Raw genomic sequence first — 23459 nt, forward strand, 5'->3', positions numbered from 1 at the left:
GCTGATGCCATATACCCCGGGTGGCCCATGGCTTCCAATGTATGAAGGTGAGCCTAATACCCTTGACGATTTCAGAGAAAAGATGCTGGCCCATTTTGACATGTTCCCTGTGGGTGAAGTTCAGCGTGTTAGTCTCCTGATGATGCAGTTAAGTGGCCATGCTAAGCGAGAAGTCACAGCATGGGCAGCTGATGTAAAAGGCACTGTTGAACGCATATTTGCTGGATTAAAAGCTACATTTGAAACCACTGCCAGCAGCAAAGCTAAAGTACGATTCTTTAATTGCAAACAAAAAGTTAATGAGGGCGTGAGAGACTTTGCCTTAAACCTGCAGGAAGCCCTTAAATCACTTACACTGGCTGAACCCATTTTTAACACCGGAGCGGATAAACTGCTAAGAGATCAATTTATTGAGGGACTCTACACCCCTTCTCACCGGGGGCATGTGAGCATGCTTGTTTTTAAGAACCCTGAATTGACATTTGCCCAATTAAAGGAGAGCGTTATACGTCTCCAGCTGGCAGAGGCACCTCGGGATCAGGAGCCTGCGCAACTCATGGCAGAGGCTCCTCAACAACATGGAGTACCAGTGACATCAGCTATGTCCGGGGCCATTGCTAAGCCCCTGGGGCCCAGTACTAATGAGGCTCTTCAACAAAAGCTTGACTCTTTAACTGATGTTGTTGCTTCAATGGCTAAAACCATGCAGGAGATGAGAGGACCCAAGATGGAGTTGTCAAACCGTAGAGAAGGTGTTCCATGGATGAGACCCCGGAGATACCCGACATGGAGAGGACGACCCCGCGACCGCTACCAACCGGATGGACAGCCCATTTGCCGCCGTTGCCAGCAGCCAGGCCACTTCGCACGAGATTGTGATTTAAACGGGAATCCCCTGGGAATGCGGGCCGCTTCGCAGGAATGAACTTTCAAGGCCCAACACCCTGGCACGACAGGTACATCGGAGGACGACCCATTATCCCTATCGTGCTGGACGGAATGCCCCTCAACGCTTTGCTGGACACAGGTTCCCAGATTTCATCTATACCGTATATCCTTTATAAGAGGTACTGGGCTGATGAAGATATTGATAAAGGGCCCTCTGATGTTGAACTAGATATATGGGCCAGTAATGGTAAGTTGGTACCGAAACTAGGATTCAGGGAGATGACCATAAAGATTGGTAAAGTAGAATTGAAGAAACAGGGTATAATTGTTGTTGATGTTGACCGGCGGAACTGTGAGCCAACTGTATTGATAGGAATGAATGTGTTAGAGAACTGCTTTTCCGAAGTCATTTCTGTCTTACAGCAAATTGCTGAAACTGCCCAATCCTGCCAGCAGAGAGTTCTCCGGAGGGAAATAAAAGTATTGATGTTAAGGCAACAGGTAGAAGTTGCAGGTGGAGAAATCGGCAGTGTGAGGGTAAGTGATTCAACGTCTATTGTAATCCCACCAAAAACAGAAATGCTGGTATGGTGTAGAGCAGCCATTGGTACTAAGGGACGAGATTATCAAGCCTTAATAGAACCAGTGTACACCGACAGCAGGCCCACTATACTCACAGCACGAGGGATAGTCGAGGTACACCGGGGACGAGTGCCGGTACGACTTTTGAACTGTGGAGAGGAAGAGGTCACTTTGCCAAGGTATGCTACAATGGCAAAGCTATATACTGTTGACAACAATGCCATCACAGCCATTGAGCCCTTAGAACCAACCTGTCAGGTGGAAGGCAATGGCTCAGATGGAGAAATGGAGGATTGGTGCCAACAGCTACACGTGGGCATAAATTCAACACCTACCCATCAGAAACAAGGGGTGTATAGGCTAGTGACGGAATATGAACAAGTCTTCAGTAAACACCCATTGGACTTCGGACGGATAGAAGGGGTAGAACACACAATCCCCACAGGTGACCATCCCCCAATAAAAGAAAGATATAGACCCATACCGCCCGCTCACTATCAATGTGCAAAAGATATGCTGAGGGAAATGAAACAGGCCGGGGTAATAAGACACAGCTGTAGCCCCTGGGCGGCCCCTCTAGTGATTGTCAAAAAAAAAGATGGAACTATGAGAATGTGCGTAGACTACCGGCAGATTAATAACATCACCCATAAAGATGCCTACCCTTTGCCTAGGATAGAAGAGTCCTTGACTGCTTTGAAATCTGCTAATTATTTTTCCACCTTAGACTTAACAAGCGGGTATTGGCAAATCCCTGTGGCTGAGAGAGATAAGGAAAAGACGGCATTCACCACACCATTGGGTCTAAGTGAATTTAATCGCATGCCGTTCGGACTCTGCAATGCATGCGGTACCTTCCAGCGGCTGATGGAATGCTGCCTCGGACACAAGAACTTCGAGACCGTCCTCCTGTACCTAGATGATGTGATCATCTACTCAAAGACTTACGAACAACACTTAAAAGACTTGGCAGAAGTGTTCGAAGCCTTATCCAGGTATGGCATGAAAATCAAGCCATCCAAATGTCACCTTCTCAAGCCAAAGGTACAGTACCTGGGACACATCGTGAGTTCGGAGGGAGTAGCACCGGATCCTGAGAAAATAACCGCCATAAGGGATTGGCCAAGACCTACCAGCGCAAAAGAAGTGAGGCAATTCCTGGGATTGGTGGGTTACTATCGCAGATTTATAAAAGGATTTACCAAGTTGGCAGCACCCTTGTAAGACGCCTTGGTAGGGCAGATGAAGAAACCTTCAAACCGAAACCCTCCTTTCCAGTGGAACGACGAAAGGGAAGACTCCTTTGAACAACTAAAGAAGGCACTAACCGGAGAAGAGGTTCTGGCATACCCAGATTACCATCAACCTTTCATCCTCTACACCGATGCCAGTAATGTGGGACTAGGAGCGGTGCTGTCACAAAAGCAAGAAGGTCGGGAGAAAGTCATCGCCTTTGCAAGTAGAAAGCTCCGGCATACTGAAAGAAATCCAGAAAATTATAGCTCCTTCAAATTGGAACTACTGGCAGTAGTTTGGGCTGTGACGGAACGTTTCAAACACTATCTGGCCGCTGCAGAATTTATTGTCTATACTGACAACAATCCGTTGACCCACCTGGACACAGCCAAATTAGGTGCGTTAGAACAGCGATGGATAGCCCGGTTATCTAATTACAACTTCAAGATCAAGTATCGAGCAGGTCGCAAGAATGGAAATGCCGATGCCCTATCCCGGATGCCACACTTGAGAGATGTAGAAGAAGAAACGGGGGAGCTTGAAGAAATTGAACTACCAGCCTTCTATCATCCCAAGGCAAAACATCATCAGTCAAGTACCTATCAGAAACAACAAGAGGTGAATTTTAATCCGTTAGCACACCATACATGGGCTGACACCCAAGACAGCAATCCGGCTGTGAAGTTGGTGAAGGAACTGTTAACTGAGCAAAGTGCATATCCCGATGAGGATGCCCCAGAAGAGACGCATCAACTCTGGAAAGAGAGAGGCAAAATGTTCCTGTATCAAGGGAAGCTCTGTAGAAGGTACACCAATCCGAAAACACATGAATTGGTTTGGCAGATTATCGTGCCTAAACAAGATGTCAAGATGGTCCTCGAAGCTTACCATAATGGTGCTGGTCACTTTGGTTGGAAAAAGTTAGAAGTACTTCTAAGAGAAAGATTTTATTGGGTCGGGATGAGAAAATCAATCGAACAGTGGTGCAGAAATTGTGGCCCGTGCAACCCCAGAAGAAACGATCAAAAGAACCAAACAGCACCACTGCAGCCCATAATCACCAAACAACCACTTGAACTTGTAGCCATAGACCACGTGAAGTTAATACCAAGCCGGTCCGGCTATGTCTATGCCTTGACCATCGTGGACCATTATTCACGCTTCTTGGTAGTAGTACCCGTAAAAGATCTGACAGCAAAAACAGCAGCCAAAGCGTTCCAAACGTACTTTTGTAGACCCCATGGATATCCGGAACAGGTTCTCACCGACCAAGGTACAGCCTTTGAATCAGAGATCTTCAGAGAATTCTGTAATATGTATGGTTGCAAAAAGATCAGGACGACGGCCTATCATCCACAAACAAACGGCTTATGCGAGAAGATGAACCATATTGTAATAGACCTACTAAAGACTTTACCTGAGACAGAAAGGAATCAATGGCCAGAGAAATTGCCTGACTTGGTGGATCTGTATAATCATGTCCCGGTGAGCTCCACCAACTGCACCCCAGCTTATCTTATGCGTGCAAGACCCGGCCAATTACCAATCGATCTAGAAATGGGAATTCTGAAATCAGACGCAGAAGTTCAAGACTCCAATTGGGATATCATACGGCAAAAGCAGTATCGCCAAGTGCAAGAGAGTGTGGAAAGAAGCCTTCAGCAAACTAGAGAAAGACAAGAGCGAACATTCAACCAGAATGCTCTAGCGACCCCATTAAGACCGGGTGACCAAGTGCTCAAGAGAAATCGTCGAACCAATAAACTGGACAATCAGTGGGAAGCCGTACCCTACACAGTTTTACCAACAAGAGTGGATAATCCTAAAATGTGTCTCATTAGCAAAAACGGAGGCTTAACATCTGTACTAGTGTCAAGAGACAATCTTAAATTATGTCCGGAAGCATTGAAAGAGCCAGACGTTGTCCAGCCAGAACCAGAAGTTATTCAACCCATACAGGTTCAACCAGTAAAGGAAAAAGAAGAGGAAGTGTATCACACCTGTATAGGAGACTTTCCCAAAACCCTACTAACATACCATGGTGCAGTAGTGGTTCCCATGGTGGCCTTTTATCCAACACCGAACCCAATACCAGAAGTCCCAAGACAGGAAGAGGCTTACCCCGTACTACAGGAGGTTCCAGGCCAGGAAGAACAGATTCCTGAAAAGAGTAATCCCATTCACGGTGGACTTGCCAACTCCATAGTTATGGAATTATCTTTAGCAGAGCGGGCAGATACTACATCCGCAGTAGACAGTAGTACTCCACATGAAGAGATACCGCTATTACGTAGATCACAGCGTAGTACCCAGGGTCAATTACCGGCCAGGTATGCAGATTACCAACTATAAAGCTCATAATGTGAATTGTATATATGTTATGCCGTATATAGTTAAACAGAAAATGTAGTATAGTCATTGCTATCAGTCTGCAACGTTTAAGCCCAGTGCCTACAGAGACTTGTCTGTATGAACTTCTTGCATATTCTTGAACTTGTTATCAGCCCGGAGGCACTAAATCAAAGCTCCGGAAAGACTGCTTTTTGAACTTTGCTTTTTGCTCTTTTTGAACTTTCTTTAGACTTTATATTGAGTACCTTCAAGGGTAGAACTGTATTAATGGACGCTATTTGAAGTGACTTTTTACAGAACTCTATTTTTGTTTCCTTGAGTGGTTTTTGTAACTTTTCATTTTTAAGACTCTGTACATATTAATTGTTATTTCAAAATGTTATCGTCCCACAGTCCCGGAGTACTGTTCTTAACTAAGGGGGAATGTGGCACCCCTAGGGGTATTTGCCACAAAAATAGTTACTGACACTAGACACAAATACTAAAATAGCAAAACTGCACTACCACCTCCGGCCAGAAGGGGGAGCTCCAGAGACTCCCCTTAATCCATTCTGGTCTGAGAGAAGAAATGGCAGTTGGGCTAAGGAGCTGATAGTGAGAGGTCATACAGCTGAATTTCTAACAGCCCTATGACGGTTTCCAGGCCCAAATCACCGGCCTGAGGAGAAGAGGGACAGAGAAAAGGGACATTGTGAGAACCGGGTAGCATTAATCACTACCCAGAACAGGCGCAAAGACGGATACCGGATCCGTGGCTGTATTCATTATATATAATACAGCAACCGGAAAAACGTGAGGTGATATCAGCTTCACTAGGGCCGGACGCAGCAACAGACACAGAGTTCAGCGGTACTCCCGGAGGGGGTAAGCCGATAAAAGGACTCGGGTTGCCCGTCGAACCAGGACCCGGAAGGGACAGATTGGGCCGGCAGCCAGTTCACATACAGCAGCAGGGCCAAACAGAAACTGTGCACAATAAGAGGCGAAGACCCCGGCAGAGTTCCCATACAGACTCCGGTGACAGGACTGGTTGTAAATCCTTTTATGTTAAAGTAAACTGGTTACACGTTTCAGTGCCTCAGTCTTTCATTTGGACAATAGCCATCTATCCAGGATCGGGATCATCGCCGCTGGGAGAACCTGCTGCTGATCAAGTAAGTGCCTGTCCCCTCACGATACCCCTTACACTGTGCATTGCCTGAGGCCACAGCAGCGGGTCAAGCCACCCGTGACATCCCCCTCAAGAGACAGACCCCATTGGTCCGGTGCTGGGTATCCCGGTCTCTTGGGCGTCACATTAGCATATGACAATCATCTACTTTCTGGAGAACATAATTTTTTTGGTAATTTGCTTAGGGTGAATTCAGCGAAATGGTGGCCAACTGCAGCCACCATCTTACTGAGCAGTAGAAGATGACCCATGCCATCATCCTTTGGTAACATTGATAATGCACCATACAAACCTGTGAAAGTTTGACTTACAAATAGCCTATCAGGCTCTTACCTGGTGTGGTGTAATTGGGTGAGGAATATGGCATTCTCTGAGGCCATTCTAAGGCCTACTGTCTACATTGCAGTCATCGGCTCTCCCGCGATCACTTTGCAGGTTGCCGATGGGCTGACAAAGGTAGTGATATTGCTTTTCAAACTCCTCGCATGCCAATGTTACAAATGACAATGGCGTCTGAGGGGTTAAAGTGCTGAGATCAGAGCTATGTCCAGTTTGTGGATGGCATGGGCACACTTCATGAGGCTGTGCCAGCCATCAAAAATTACTATATGCCCAATAGTGGGAAAGTGTTAATCAAAAGTCTAACTAATGCCATCTGTTAGGGCAGGTGCAGAGGAGCGTAGATTCTATCAAACAGGAGAATTGGGTCAATTATGCAAATAACACTTTTATCATAATGTGTTCCGATTCTCTCGGATGAGAAAAAGATGGCAAAAACTATTTTCCCATATTCTCAATTCTGTGAGTGCGTGGAAATAAGACTGCACTCAGATGTCTCAGATCATGACTAAGACTTAGGTTGAAATGTGTCGATCTTCCTTACCGGTGTGCCAGTGCCTAACACTATGATTTTGCCTATTTTTAAGGTTGTTTAATAAAAGTTATTTTTTAGCCACTTCTGCCCACAGCTGGATTGTCTTCCCTTTTTTATTTTATGTTCATTGTGGCTGCTCACCACGATCCATGCTGGGCGTTGGTCTCTCAAATGCAGTCCAATGTATTCCTTGCACTCATCGATTTGCATGGCGAACTGAGATCCGAATATTAGATCAAACTCGGTCCAAGGAAAAAAATCGGACATGTCCATTGCCCTATAGACTAAAATTGGTCTGAGTGCAATCCGATGACCTATAATACGGTCATGTGCACGAGCTTTTATTTCTATAAACTTTAATGTTAGACGGAAAAAAATTATTCCATCTGCTGGTTTTATTTTAGACGGAAAATAAATTATGCAAGCCATTGTTTTCTTGTCTCTCCAAAAACGTATAAAGGTACCTTCACACTGAACAACTTGACAATGATATAGATAGCGATCCGTGACGTTGCAGCGTCCTGGATAGCGATATCGTTGTGTTTGACACGCAGCAGCGATCAGGATCCTGCTGTGACATCGTTGGTCGGAGCAGAAAGGCCAGAACTTTATTTCGTCGCTGGATCACCCGCTGACATCGCTGAATCGGCGTGTGTGACTCCGATTCAGCGATGTCTTCACTGGTAACCAGGGTAAACATCGGGTTACTAAGCTCAGGGCCGCGCTTAGTAACCCGATATTTACCCTGGTTACCAGTGTAAATGTAAAAAAAAAAAAACACTACATACTTACATTCCGGTGTCTGTCACGTCCCCCGGAGTTCTGCTTCCCTGCACTGTGTCAGCGCCGGCTGGCCGTAAAGCAGAGCACAGCGGTGACGTCACAGCTCTGCTTTATGGCCGGCGCTTACACAGTGCAGGGAAGCAGAACGCCGGGGGACGGGACCGACACCGGAATGTAAGTATGTAGTGTTTGGTTTTTTTTACATTTACACTGGTAACCAGGGTAAACATCGGGTTACTAAGCGCGGCCCTGCGCTTAGTAACCCGATGTTTTGGTTACCCGGAAACTTCGGCAGCGTTGGTCGCTGGAGAGCTGTCTGTGTGACAGCTCTCCAGCGACCTCACAGTGACGCTGCAGCGATCGGCATCATTGTCTAGATCGCTGCAGCGTCGCTAAATGTGACGGTAGCTTGACACATATAGCTGATGCAAATGCAAAGTAAATTTAACAAAAAAGTAATATTCAATATAATGTGTCCTGTGACTGAACATTGGTACTTCCATTTTTTATTCATTTCAGGAGTAGTCAAATGGAAATACTGCCTGACATGAGAACATATCATAACTGGATTCATCAAGCCTGTAAGACCAAAGGTCTGACGGGTGCACAGATGTAATCTTGTGGTAACAGACGTATTTTTCATTAATGTAATTTTCTCTAAAGAGGAACCTTTTTACTTTGATTCTTTGACCAATTTGTCTAAGTAATATACAGTAAGTTAACTGGTTTCAAGAGATCTCACAGCAATTCAGAAGTGCGGCTTATTTCATATTTGTTATTCTTTAAGAAAATGAGAAAACATAAGACTCTGAAGATTTTGAATATTTGCTAGCGACACATGAAATACTTCACTATTACTAATGGTAAAATCGTCTCTACAATTTGCTACCCATGTTTCTTTCATTTTCCATTTACAATACATCTGGAAGATTATTAGAGCTATTTTAGATCGGGAGTGAATGGCTAACATTAGAAATGCTAAAGACATTTTTGGAAATGTTTTTTGATCAAAATCCATTGTCTTGTGAATAATAGATCAAGATATATCCATCGTTCTATTGTGCTTTCATTTCTACATGCGAACGGCATATTTATTGAACAAAGGAAATGTAGCTCAAGGGAATTCAAGTTTCATAAAAGAACTAATACATTTTCGTGGTTGCTGCATATAGGAAATGATGCACGGCTCACGAAAATGTATATTTTCCAAACCATATCCTACATGTCTTAAAGGAGGACTTCTAGCCCGATTACTCCATTCCATTCGGTAGCAAGGAAATTATATATTTTCACAATGTATCCCTCTTTTCCAGAATACTGGCTTACTAAATGTACAAATGTGAGTCAAAATTAAGTCCGCACTCTGGCTGCAGATTATATTTTCATCAACTTTCACAAAAGAAAAATTCATCAATTTTTGACACTTTGTCTATCCATCAAAAAAAGAGATGAGCGAACCTTTCAAGGTTTGGTTCGGTTTGGTTCAGCGAAGGTCTAGATGTTCACCTAACATTTTCATCAAAATGGTTCATCTGACATACCCGAATTCCACTGAATTCAATGGGAGGCAAAACCAAACTCATAGACAATGCCTTCAGGGGGGTCAAAAAGATGGCAAAACAGCTCAAATTAGGGGCAGACACAAGGAAAAGTGACATCAATAGACTCATCAATTGTGGTATAGATAAATATTTTTTTCTTTTAAATTGACGTGGGTTCCCCGGTATTTTTGATAACCAGCCAGGCAAAACTGACAGCTGTGGGCTGCAACACTCAGCATTAGCAAGGCTGGTTATGAAAAATAGAGGCGTCTCCATGCTGTTTTTTCTAATTATTTAAATAAATAATTGAAAATAACTGTGTAGGCCAGCCCCCATTTTTGACAACCAGCCAAGCTAAAGCTGACATCTGGGGGCTGGTATTCAAAGGCTGGTAAGGAGTCATAGATATTGCCCCCAAACTAAAAATAGCAGCCCACAGCCACCCCAGAAAATACCCATCTATTAGATGGCTTTTGCCAGTGTCACAGGGCAATTGGTGTTCATATTCGTGGGGTTAATGTCACCTCTGTATTGTCTGGTAACTTCAAGCCCACAGCTTATTAATGGAAAGGCATCAATAAGAAGCCTATCCATAACTAATCCTATAGTTATCTATACATATAATCATCTAAGGGGCACTTCCGTCTGTTTGACTGTCTGTCTTTCTTTCTGTCTGTTTGTCTGTCACAGAAATCCCACGTCGCTGATTGGTCGCGGTCGGAGGGCAGTGTTATATACTACGTGGGCAGTGTTATATACTACATGTGCAGTGTTATATACTACATGGCTGTGCTATATACAACATGGCTGCCTGTGTTACGTGGCCTCTGCTATATGCTATGTGGCTGCTATATATACATACATACATATTCTAGAATACCCGAAGCGTTAAATTGGGCCACCAACTAGTCTTATAAATAAACACACATTAAATAGTATAAATAAAGAATAAAGTCATTTAATTGAAAGAATGACACACATTCTTGAATGAATCTAAATTAATCCATACTCATGTCATCGCCCAGTCGCACAGAATATAATAATTAGTGTTGAGCGATACCTTCCGATATTTGAAAGCATCGGTATCGGATTGTATCGGACGATATCCAAAAAATATCGGATATCGCCGATACCGATACTCGATACCAATACAAGTCAATGGGACACAAATATCGGAATGTATCCTGGAATGGTTCCTAGGGTCTGAAGGAGAGGAAACTCTCCTTCAGGCCCTGGGATCCATATTCATGAAAAAATAAAGAATAAAAATAAAAAATATGGATATACTCACCCCTCCGGCGGACCCTGGACCTTAGCGGTGTAACCGGCAGCCTCCGTTCCTAAGAATGAGCGGGTGAAGGACCTTCGATGACGTCGCGGCTTGTGATTGGTCGCATGACCGCTCATGTGACCGCTCATGCAACCAATCACAAGCCGCGACATCATCGCAGGTCCTTCACTCGCTCATTCTTAGGAACGGAGGCTGCCGGTTACACCGCTAAGGTCCAGGGTCCGCCGGAGGGGTGAGTATATCCATATTTTTTATTTTTATTCTTTATTTTTTACATGAATATGGATCCCGATCCCGATTCCTGATATCGCAAAAATATCGGAACTCGGTATCGGAATTCCGATACCGCAAATATCGGCCGATACCTGATACTTGCACTTGCGGTATCGGAATGCTCAACACTAATAATAATCCTTTTGTCCTGTGATGGGACAGAACTTTCGCACACTCGTGGTGACTTCAGTCAGGTCATAGAAGTTCACTGTGATATACTGATTGGTGGTAGCACATGCTGCTCAGTGTCTCTGCTGGATGGCAGGCTGTATTGATGCATCATACAAAAATGCAGCCTGTCATCAAGATGTAGCATAGCTACACCCGTTGCAGGGCAAATGGATTATTATCTTCTCGGCGGACAGGTGAGAAATATTGTTCTTTACTATTTTAATTCTGTTACAGGAGACCATGACTTCTGTGAACTAAGTGATAATGTGAGTATTGTTTGATTTAGATTCATTAAAGGAGTCTGTGTCATTCTTTCAATTAAAGGACTGTATTCTAGGTGTGTATTTATTTACAATATAACTATATGATTAGTAATGGATATGCGTCTTATACATGCTTCTCCATTACTAACCCGTGGGCTTGATGTCACCTGACAATACAATGGTGACATCAACCCCATAAATATGAAACCCACTTGCCACCCCTACAGAACAAGTGAGAAGAGTCAGGCAAAGCAATATCCATGGCCCCTTACAAGCCTGAGAATACCAGCCCCCAGATGTCAGCTTTAGTTTCACATGTTGTCAAAAATATGCGGGGACTCCATGAAATTTTTTGAAATTATTTATTTAAATATTTTAAAAATATGGCATGGGGACCTCTCTATTCTAGATAATCAGACTTGCTGAAGCTGACAGCTGAAGCTGACAGCTGAGGGTTGCAGCCTGTAGCTGTCAGTTTTTCCTGGATGATTATCAAAAACACAGGGGCCCTCACATTCATATTTTTAATTGTTTATTTATTCATACCGCAAGCGGCGGCTCTCACTGTTAACAGTTGAATGTAACTCTCAACATTGTCCCCCGCTAGTGCTGATCCATGGCATCCTTGTGTCATCAGTGTGCATGTGGGCAGGATGTTTTGTGGCCCGTGTTGCTATAGGAAACACTTACATCTGAAACATAGTGAACTTGATCATTTACTGAACTTTTTTCTGATTTTTAGGGAAAAAGTTCAGGATTTCGAACAAAAATCCAAATATTCGATGTTTGTGCCAAATTTGAGATTGGCGAACGTTTTCTAAACAAGTTTGCTGATCTCTAATCAACAAGCATTTTGTAATCACTCATTAAAAAATATTTTAGGCTGACCTGCAAGCCACAAATGCACCAATGCATTCATAGCTTCATCAGTCCGCATTGATCTGATTTTCAACCAAATCCACTGTCTCTTGTCTAGCCAAGAGAATCGGTTTACATACACACTTAACATTGTCATCTGTCATGGACATGGAAAGGTTTACCACTCCTTCTTCATTGTTGACTTCTTTACCTTTTCATAAACACTTGCTCACGACAAAACACTTTCTGAATAATATTCAAAAAGTTTTTGATAAATATTGGCACCTGAAACACTACAGATTGGCATCCTCAGACCCAAGAAGCAAATGATTGTACTGTGCAAATCACAAATGGCGAAGTGATTGTTTCTTGCACTGCATTTACAAATGAACTAACGTGACGTAGGCAAACTAGCAGTTCGGTGAACGGGCCGTGAACGAAAAGTGCTGATAAGACAGTGCGGCCAACAGAAGTTTCAATATAATCAGAGTGCGTAAATTATTTGTTGGCAAAAAGTAGAAAAAAATGGAAGGGAGTATGCCTGCAAGATGAGTGTTTACACAAGACTAACCATGTAGCCCTGAACCTCATCATTTTAAGATTTTTATCATTTCAGGTCGATGCTTCAAATTTTCTTTGCAGTTAATTCACATTGTTAATAAGTAAAGAAATCATTATATTTCTTCATCTTGAACAAGTGATTTCCTCAGGGTTGTAATAATATAGTTATCTCTTAACTAACACAGAGTAAAGTAATAAAAAAGAGAATCTATTAATAATTCAGAATAACACTATGAATTCTGAAGATAATTCATGAAGCTGGTGGCCTGATTTGCAAAAAAAAGTACTTAAATTTCTGCAAATCTAAACTAATCATGGGTCTTTATTAACTGTAAGTCAAATGTAATTTTCCTTATATAATATCCACATATAGCGAAACCTCTTTTGGATGAACACCCAAAATCGATGTCAAAATAGATCATGTATACTAGCCCTAAAACTGAGAAACTGGATAATGCGGTGCACAATACTGTATTATATTTGCAATTAAATGATCAAATAGTCAAGTTCTCATGAGGGACTAATAAATATTATAAAAAACAATAAAATACAAATAAGCCGTTATGTTTAAAAAGTGTTAAAAGAATGTAAAAAGGTAAAAAAAATAAATCAAATGAAATAAGAAATTACTTTTGAGGACGAAGTAAAATATTCAATATTATAAAAATGTCAAGATCGAACAACTGGTCACAGCACAAATATAGCATGCTTACATTCCCTTTGAATACTAGCTATTGATATGTAAAATTCTAGAAATCAAATTCTTTAATAGCAGTTGTCCCAAAATACCATCAAGAGAACATCGTGCCATGGAATGCCCATGCAAAACATTTTCACTAATGGTAAGAAAACACAACTTATTTATGTATACTGTTGTAATTTATCTAAATAATAGAACTATTTGTGCTAGCTATAAAAATTAACCAACCAAATAACCAAGTTCAAATATTAAAAAGCTCTAAAAAAAAATAAGAAACTGTAAATCAATATATATCTGGCACTGCAGCTACTTATTAAATTTAACTAATGATGTCAGTTACCTGAAACAACAAAGAATAGAGCAGAACACTTTATCTTCCTTGGACTAAATAATGATAATTATGTATTTTGTCTACTATCTGAAGCTTTGATTAATTTTGAGTTTTAATATATTACTGCAGCAATTATTGGCACATTAGTAAGTTTATACTTAACCCCATCCCAACATTGGACATACCGGTGCATAATATTTTGCAGTGACTTCCTGACATTGGACTTATCGGTACATCCAGGCAGGATCGGTATCCGCATGAATGCCACCGGGAGCTTGGTTTAAATGATAGCCGAGCCCCGGCTGTCACAGTCAGTGGGGGTGGCCACACGGCCCCCTGTTTAACCCTCTAAATGCCGCTATCAGTAGCCATTCCAGCATCTACAAGACTAGGAGAGGGCTCCCTTTCCCACCGATTGGCACCACTTTTACATAACCAAGAGAGCGTAGTCATGGCAACCCGAGGTCAAATGACGACCTCCAGGTTTTCAGCCATTGTGGCACATGCTTCCTTTTTTAACCCATATTGAGGCATCAAAATAAAAAAAATAAAAAGATCCCGATACTCATTTTACCATTCACCTCTCTGGCCCCTCTGATACACAACACCACGCATCTGGTCCTCACCGCATCTTCTGATCCTTCGCCGTTTGTGATAGAATGGAATCTTTGACGCCATTAACCTTCCATACTTGTGCAGAGACCTCCTAGGTGCCATGACAGCTGAGAATCTGAGGCCAGAGGATTCAATCACAAGCGGTGGCGGATCAGAAGATGCGGCAAAGGCCAGAAGGGTGATAGGTAGAAGTGGAAGAATCAGTGAAATGAGTGGAATATATATATTTTTTTACATCTCACATTTATTACACTCTGGGCCCAGGAGCATAATAAGGGAAATTAAATTCAGGATGAATATATTCTCTGAAAATCCGCATAAACAGGTGATTTCATATCTTCCTTGATCTGCTCATCTCTACTCCTTACCGTATTTTTCGGACTATAAGACGCACCGGACTATAAGGCGCACCCAGGTTTTAGAGGTGGAAAATAGGGAAAAAAAATATTTGAAGCAAAAAAATGTGGTAAAATATTTAATAACATATTATTATATATAATAACACCACATATAATAGTATGTTATTATGTTGGAAGCTTCGGGACCAGTGTGGTGTCTGTACAGTACTATATGAAGATGCTGGAGGGTGAGTATAAGAATGGGGGCACAGGGCTTATATTTAAAGCACCACTCCAGCACTGCAAAATAACACTGGAGTGCTGCTTTAAAATCCCATGGGAGAACTATAACTCCCAGCATGTCCTGCAGATCCTATGACATGCTGGGAGTTATAGTTCACCAAAGGAGTGGCAGAGTGCTTTATTGTGTTTTGTAAAGACTAACCTCTTAATTGTGGCAGCCACACTGTGGTGAGGTAAAAGCATCCAATGACTGCACACAGAGCCTTCACTCATTTCCTTTCCACAGCACAGGTTATGAGGAAGCTGCAGATTCTAGTGGAGAGCCTGAAGGACCTGTGATGATGTCAAGAAGAGGGAGGGCTCTGAGCTGCCATGTGATGCTCCAGCCTGCCCACTCCTGACATCAAACAGGTCCTGTTTGTGCACAGCACTGGTGTCCAGTAGGGTTGAGCAAAACGGGTCGGCCATTTTCAGAAGTCGCCGACTTTTGGCAAAGTCGGGTTTCATGAAACCCGACCCCTGTGTGGGGTCGGCCATGAGGTCGGCGATCTTCTGAATCTGGTATCGGAATTCCGATACCGAGTTCCGATATGTTTGCAATATCAGAAATCGGTATCGGAATCCATATTTAAGTGTAAAATAAAGAATTAAAATAAAAAATATTGCTATACTCACCCTCTGTCGCGCCCTGGTACTAACCGGCAGCCTTCCTTCCTTAGAATCAGCGCGTGAAGGGCCTTAGATGACGTCGCGGCTTGTGATTGGTCGCGCAACCGCCCATGTGACCGCTCGCGCGACCAATCACAAGCCGCGATGTCACCGAAGGTCCTTCAAGCGCTGATTCTTAGGAAGGAAGGCTGCCGGAAAAAAGCAGGGCGCGTCCCAGGGTGAGTATATACCTATAAGGAATATACTCACCCTCGGACGCGCCCTGCTTCTTTCCGACAGCCTTCCTTCCTAAGAATCAGCGCTTGAAGGACCTTCGGTGACGTCGCGGCTTGTGATTGGTCGCGCGAGCGGTCACATGGGCGGTCGCGCGACCAATCACAAGCCGCGACGTCATCTAAGGCCCTTCACGCGCTGATTCTAAGGAAGGAAGGCTGCCGGTTAGTACCAGGGCGCGTCAGAGGGTGAGTATAGCAATATTTTTTATTTTAATATATGGATAAATATATTTATATTAAATATGGATCCCAGGGCCTGATGGAGAGTTTCCGCTCCTTCAGACCCTGGGAACCATTGGAAACCCAATGCACTGCATTGGGTTTCGTGTTTCGGCCGACCCCGACCTCGACTTTTTTATAGGATCGGACAATTTCACTCAACCCGACTTTTGAAAAAGTCGGGTTTCGTGAAACCCGACCCGATCCTATAAAAGTAAAAGTCGCTCAACCCTAGTGTCCAGCCCAGGCATGGCAGGCAGGTATGCAGCGATCTCCTCTCTTCTCTGGCCCCTGCTGCTGCTGCCTCCTCCTTCCCTGGACACACAGACCTCCCCAGCTGCTGCAGGAATCAGCGCTGGGGAAGCCATGTGTGTCCCTGTTTAAGTGCAGTATTCATTTGCTGCTCCCGGCTCACGGCTCAGCTGATAGGTGGGCGGGGAGCCGCTAATGAATATTCACTGCACTTAAGCAGGGACACACATGGCTTCCCCAGCGCTGATTCCGGGCAGCAGGGACATTCTGAAGTGGCATAACAGTGCAATCCCACTCACTGCTGCCCACCTCCCCACATGCTGCATCCGTACCATAAGATGCACCCACAATTTCCTCCCAAATTTGGAGGAAAAAAGTGCATCTTATGGTCGGAAAAATACGGTAGTTTCTCTTGTCAGTCAGTTTGCAGCATGCAAAACCCCATTCCACACCTCTCAAAAACACAATCTAATGATAGCATCCCTGTGTCAGGCTCAAGAAACCTTCTCAAAATGCTTGTTTCTGGGGGGACTCTTCAAGGGTAGTAGCTTTCCAAATGTTTTAGGAAAAGTTGCCAAATATGATATTATGGTACCACATATTGGAAGGCAGTTAAGTACTTCTAGCAAATTTCAGCCTTTATTTTCTCCACTTTTCTAAACTTTGTTCTAAACACACAAAGTGTATTTATTTATTGAATATATAAAGCTGAATGTGTGTGTGTGTGTATGTCCGGGACTGGCATCTGCACCGTCGCAGCTACAGCCACAAAATTTTGCACAGTCACACGTCTGGACCCCGAGAGCATCATAGGCTATGTTGTGAGGCGAAATTTTAACCCTGCGCGTTCCAATTCACCAAACAATTTTGCCCCTATCTACATAATGGGGAAAAAGTGAAAGAAAAAGTGTTGGAGGCAAATTGACAGCCAGGAGGAGATGGCATACAGGTATATACTATATACAGGGGAGATGATATACAGCTATATATTATATACAGGAGGAGATGACATACAGGTATATACTATATACAGGGGAGATGACTTACAGGTATATCGAATATATAAAGCTGAATGTGTGTGTGTATGTCCGGGAATGGCATCTGCACCGTCACAGCTACAGCCACAAAATTTTGCACAATCACACGTCTGGACCCTGAGAGCGCCATAGGCTATGTTGTGAGGCGAAATTTTAACCCCGAGCGTTCCAATTCACCAAACAATTTTGCCCCTATCTATATAATGGAGAAAAAGTGAAAGGAAAAGTGTTGGAGGCAAATTGACAGCTGACAGATGTGAACAAGGGGGACTTAAAGAGTGCGAGCGATGTATATACTGTACAGTTGCTAAGGTGGGGCCCCGACATGGGATACTCACCACACACTACCACGTACTTGAACACATATCACCCTCAGCACACATTTCACCACACATACACCAACCTCGCCACATAAAAGTCGAAACACAAAAGTCGCCGCTCAAAACTCGCCATGCGCAAAACTTGCCACATGCAAAACTAGGCTCACACAAAACTAGCTACACGTGCAAAACTCACCTCAAGGAAAACTCGCCACATGCAAAACTTGTGTCACGCCCGCACATACTTACCCGACTTCTCCCATCCCTCGGCGCGCTCACGATCCTGTCCCGCGCCGCTCTGCCTCCTCCTTCGCCGGCTCTCGGCGTCTGGTCTCTTCGCGCATGCGCGGTCGCGTCTCCCCCGTCGCTGAGCCTTCTGGGAGGTCGCGACCCGGTGGCTCCGCCCCAACATGGCGGCGCCCATCGGGTATTTCTTCCCGGCGTCTTCCTAGGTAAGACGCCTTTGCTTTGTAGGTGCACTGTCTGCCGTCAGTGTCCCTATGCCCTAGGCTCCCCTGTACCAGTGTCTTTTCTCAGCCCAGTCCTTGCTTTGTCTCTGTATCCTGCCAGTCCGTGTTCCTGTTGTATCCTGCCAGTCCGTGTTCCTGCTGTATCCTCCCAGTCCGTGTTCCTGCTGTATTCTGCCAGTCCGTGTTCCTGCTGTATCCTGCCTGTCCGTGTTCCTGCTGTATTCTGCCAGTCCGTGTTCCTGCTGTATCCTGCCAGTCCGTGTTCCTGCTGTGTCCTGCCAGCCCGTGTTCCTGCTGTATCCTGCCTGTCCGTGTTCCTGCTGTATCCCGCCAGTCCGTGTTCCTGTTGTATCCTGCCGGTCCGTGTTCCTGCTGAGTCCTGCCGTTCCGTGTTCCAGACATTCTTTCAGTTAAGTCTTGTTTTCCTATTATTCCCTGCCATCCTTATAGCCTGTGGTTTCCTTCTTTATTTTGGGTCATCCCTTTGGCTCTAGCTGTTGTGTCTCCATTCCCCCGAGGTCCTGCTCCTAACACTCCCTGTATAGGGGGTGATTCCATCTGGTCCGCTCGACCCCGGGGGCTCTAGAGTCACGACCCAGAGGGTCCACTCTCGGATTTCTGTCCGAATACTTACAGGAAGCAAAGGCCATGGACCCCGCTGGGGCCTCTGCTACGCAAAAAGAGCTACTCTTTTTGCGGGAGAATCAGTCCCGTATGATGTCCTTTATGAAGGCTATGGATTCTCGTTTGTCCACGCTCCAGTCCTCCGATCTTGGCAATGCCGCTCTACTCATTGGCTTACAGCAAGAGTTAGCTCAGCAGCGTGACACCCAGGCTCATATACTTAGTTATATGTCTTCTATTGACGATCGGCTGCTTTCCATCCAGACAGCCGCTTCTACGTCTGCTCCTGCTTCTCACCCTCCACCCCGCTTGGCTAAACCGCCTCGGTACAATGGGGATCCTAAGTCCTGCCGAGGATTTCTAAACCAATGCCGTCTTCACTTTGAGCTTCTGCCCCAGCATTACCCGACGGATCGGTCCAAAGTTGCGTTTTTGATTTCCCATCTAGAGGGTGACGCCTTGGCATGGGTTAATCCACTCTGGGAGCGAGACGATCCCCTAGTCTCCCGGTTGTCTGAATTTTTGGAGACTTTCCGTCTTGTCTTTGACGAACCTGGACGACTGGCCTCTACAACTGAAGCCCTATTCTCTCTCCATCAGGGATCGTTATCCGTAGGCCAGTACGCTATTCAGTTCCGCACCCTCTCCTCTGACTTGGGCTGGAACAATGAGGCGTTGGTGGGTGCTTTCTGGCGGGGTCTCTCTGGGCGCATAAAGGATGAGTTAGCTGGTCGGGACTCCCCTACGGTTTTGGAGGAATTAATTTCCTTAGCGACCCGTATTGACCTTCGGTTCCAAGAACGCGCTCGCGAGCGGAGGTCTCTTCGTCCTTCTTCTGCCACCCGTAAGCCACTCAGTCCACAGCCTAGAACCTCCTCTCAGGCGTCCGCACCGGAACCTATGCAAGTGGACCGTCTTAAAATGTCCGAACAACGTCGTAAAGAGAGGCGCACTCAGGGGTTATGTTTTTACTGCGGAAGTGCTGCTCATTTATTGCGCTCTTGCCCTGAACGTCCGGAAAACTCCTCCGCCTAGGTCAGGTAAGAGAGGCCTCCCTAGGTGTGTGTGATTCCTCTCAACCCCTTACTTTGTCCGTTCTTTTGCATATTGCGGGCAAGGGCGTTTCTCTGGATGCGTATGTGGATTTGGGCGCTGCAGGGAATTTTATTAGGTTGGAAGAGGTTTTGAAATTCTCCTTTCCAGTCAGAACCTTAGAGGCTCCTGTGATTCTAGCATCTGTGGATGGTAAACCTTTACAGGAGACCATTACTCAAGTGACACTTGAGGTGGAACTTCAGGTTGGGGCTCTGCACAAGGAGAGAATTGCATTTTATGTTTTAGCGGGTCTGTCTCATCCTATGCTCTTAGGTCTTCCTTGGTTACGGAGCCACGAGCCCATTTTAGATTGGCGCAATGGTAATGTCTTGCGCTGGGGTGAGCTTTGTCGGGAACGTTGTCTGCTGCCGGTGCGTCCTGTGGGATATTCCTCTAATTCTTCTCCTTCTTCTTCCTTTCCCGCCTTACCCTCTGTCTACAGCGCTTTTTCTGATGTCTTCAACAAGAAGGAGGCTGAGGAGCTTCCGCCTCACCGTCTCTATGATTGTCCCATAGATCTCGTGCCTGGAACTAACCCACCCAGGGGCAGAATCTATCCTCTCTCTCCTGCTGAGACTCAAGCTATGTCTGAGTACATTCAAGAAAATCTTGCTAAAGGTTTCATCCGCAAGTCTTCTTCTCCGGCCGGAGCAGGGTTTTTTTTCGTGAAGAAGAAAGACGGTTCCCTCCGTCCCTGCATTGATTATCGAGGCCTAAACAACATCACGGTGAAGAACAAATATCCTCTGCCACTCATTCCGGAACTCTTCGACCGTCTTCGGGGTGCGCAAATCTTTACCAAATTAGATCTACGTGGCGCATACAATCTGGTTCGTATTCGTGCAGGCGATGAGTGGAAGACCGCCTTCAATACTCGTGACGGTCACTACGAATACTTGGTTATGCCGTTTGGTCTCTGCAACGCCCCCGCGGTTTTCCAGGAATTTGTGAACGATGTATTTCGGGATCTTCTCTACTCCTCAGTCGTGGTTTACCTTGACGACATCCTCATCTTCTCTCCGGATCTCTCCACTCACAGGCGAGATGTCCGCCGAGTCCTGCAAAGGCTAAGAGAGAATCATCTGTTCGCTAAGATTGAAAAGTGCGTCTTTGAACAGTCCTCTCTTCCCTTCCTTCGGTATATTGTCTCAAGATCTGGCTTAGAGATGGATCCAGAGAAGGTTTCTGCTGTCCTGAATTGGCCTCGTCCTCTTGGAACAAAAGCAATCCAACGTTTTCTTGGCTTTGCCAACTACTATAGACAATTTATTCCTCATTTTTCTTCCATGACCAAGCCTATCTCTGCCCTAGTTCGCAAGGGAGTCAATTCCAGCCTTTGGACCCCTGAGGCTGAAGAGTCTTTTTTGTCCCTTAAACAAAGTTTCGCTACGGCCCCTGTGCTTCATCGTCCTGATGCTAATAGACCGTTTGTCCTTGAGGTCGACGCATCTTCTATTGGAGCTGGAGCAGTACTTTTGCAAAGATCTTCGTCCGGACGTTTGGTGACCTGTGGTTTCTTTTCTAAAACTTTTTCCGCTCCTGAGCGTAACTACTCTATAGGGGATAAGGAGCTATTGGCTATCAAGCTAGCCTTGGAAGAATGGCGTTATCTTCTTGAAGGGTCTCTTCATCCATTCATCATTTACACTGACCACAAGAATCTGGCCTATATTCAGTCTGCCCAAAGACTAAATTCACGACAAGCCAGAAGGTCTTTATTCTTCGGACGATTTGAGTTTGAACTTCATTTCCGACCTGGAAATAAGAATGTCAAAGCAGATGCTCTTTCGAGATCCTTTCAACCTCAGGACATGGAGGATTCTCCGGCTCACATCATTGATCCTGCGAGGATCGTCACTCTTGCTCCTCTAAGAGTGATTCCTACTCCTCCTGGCAAGACTCTTGTGGCTAATCAAGACAAGGAGAGAGTTTTACGTTGGGGTCACTCCTCCAAAATTGCAGGACATGTAGGAGTCAAGAAGACACTGTCTCTTATCTCTCGGCACTACTGGTGGCCATCTCTCCGTCAAGACGTCACCAAATTCATCGCTTCTTGTCCTTCTTGTGCTAAAAATAAAGTCCCTAGGCAGCTTCCCTCCGGTCTCCTGCATCCTCTGCCTGTGCCTTCCGTTCCATGGAGTCATATCGCTATGGACTTCATCACTGATCTACCTTCTTCCTTGAATTGCTCTGTCATCTTGGTTGTTGTAGATCGGTTCTCTAAAATGGCTCACTTCATCGCTTTGCCTGGTCTGCCTTCCGCTCCTGAGTTGGCAAAGATCTTTTTACACCAAGTCTTCCGTCTTCATGGTTTTCCACATCATATTGTCTCAGACCGTGGAGTACAATTTACCTCACGTTTTTGGAGAGCTCTCTGCAGTCTATTAAAGGTTAACTTGGACTTCTCTTCCGCCTATCACCCTCAGTCCAACGGACAAGTGGAGCGAGTTAATCAAGTTCCGACTACATATCTGCGACACTTCACCAATGCACACCAAGATGACTGGGTCTCTCTTCTCCCTTGGGCTGAATTCTCTTACAACAATCTTCCCAGCGAGTCTTCCTCCAAATCTCCCTTTTTCGTAGTCTATGGTCAACATCCGAACATTCCTCTTCCTGTTTCTCTTTCCTCGGGGGTACCGGCAGCGGATTTCTTGTCCCGGGAATTCTCTACGATTTGGAATGAGACCAAAGTGGCTCTTGAGAAAGCTAGCCTTAATATGAAAAGGTTTGCTGACAAGAAGCGTTTGGATGCTCCGCCATATTCTCCGGGTGATAAAGTTTGGCTCTCCTCTCGCTATATCAAGCTTAAAATTCCCTCTTACAAACTGGGTCCTCGCTACATTGGTCCTTTTCCTATCTTGAGTCGCATTAATGATGTCTCTTATAAGTTGAAGCTACCTGCCTCTTTACGCATCCCCAATGCCTTCCATGTGTCTCTTGTTAAACCCGCAGTCTTTAATTGTTTTCACTCCGCTACCTCTTCCTCTCCTCAGCTCTGTACTTCTGATGGAATCTTTAATGTTAAAGATATTCTTGCCAAAAAAGTAGTTAGGGGTAAAACTTATTTTTTGATTGATTGGGAGGGATTTGGTCCTGAGGAGAGGTCCTGGGAGCCCCGAGAGAACATCAACGCTCCCCTTATCATGAAAAGATTCCTTTCTAGCCTTAAAAGGAGGGGGACTAAGGAGGGGGGTACTGTCACGCCCGCACATACTTACCCGGCTTCTCCCATCCCTCGGCGCGCTCACGATCCTGTCCCGCGCCGCTCTGCCTCCTCCTTTGCCGGCTCTCGGCGTCTGGTCTCTTCGCGCATGCTCGGTCGCGTCTCCCCCGTCGCTGAGCCTTCTGGGAGGTCGCGACCCGGTGGCTCCGCCCCAACATGGCGGCGCCCATCGGGTATTTCTTCCCGGCGTCTTCCTAGGTA

The sequence above is a fragment of the Ranitomeya imitator genome, chromosome 10, assembly GCF_032444005.1.
Source record: "Ranitomeya imitator isolate aRanImi1 chromosome 10, aRanImi1.pri, whole genome shotgun sequence".
Taxonomy (NCBI): Eukaryota; Metazoa; Chordata; class Amphibia; order Anura; family Dendrobatidae; genus Ranitomeya; species Ranitomeya imitator.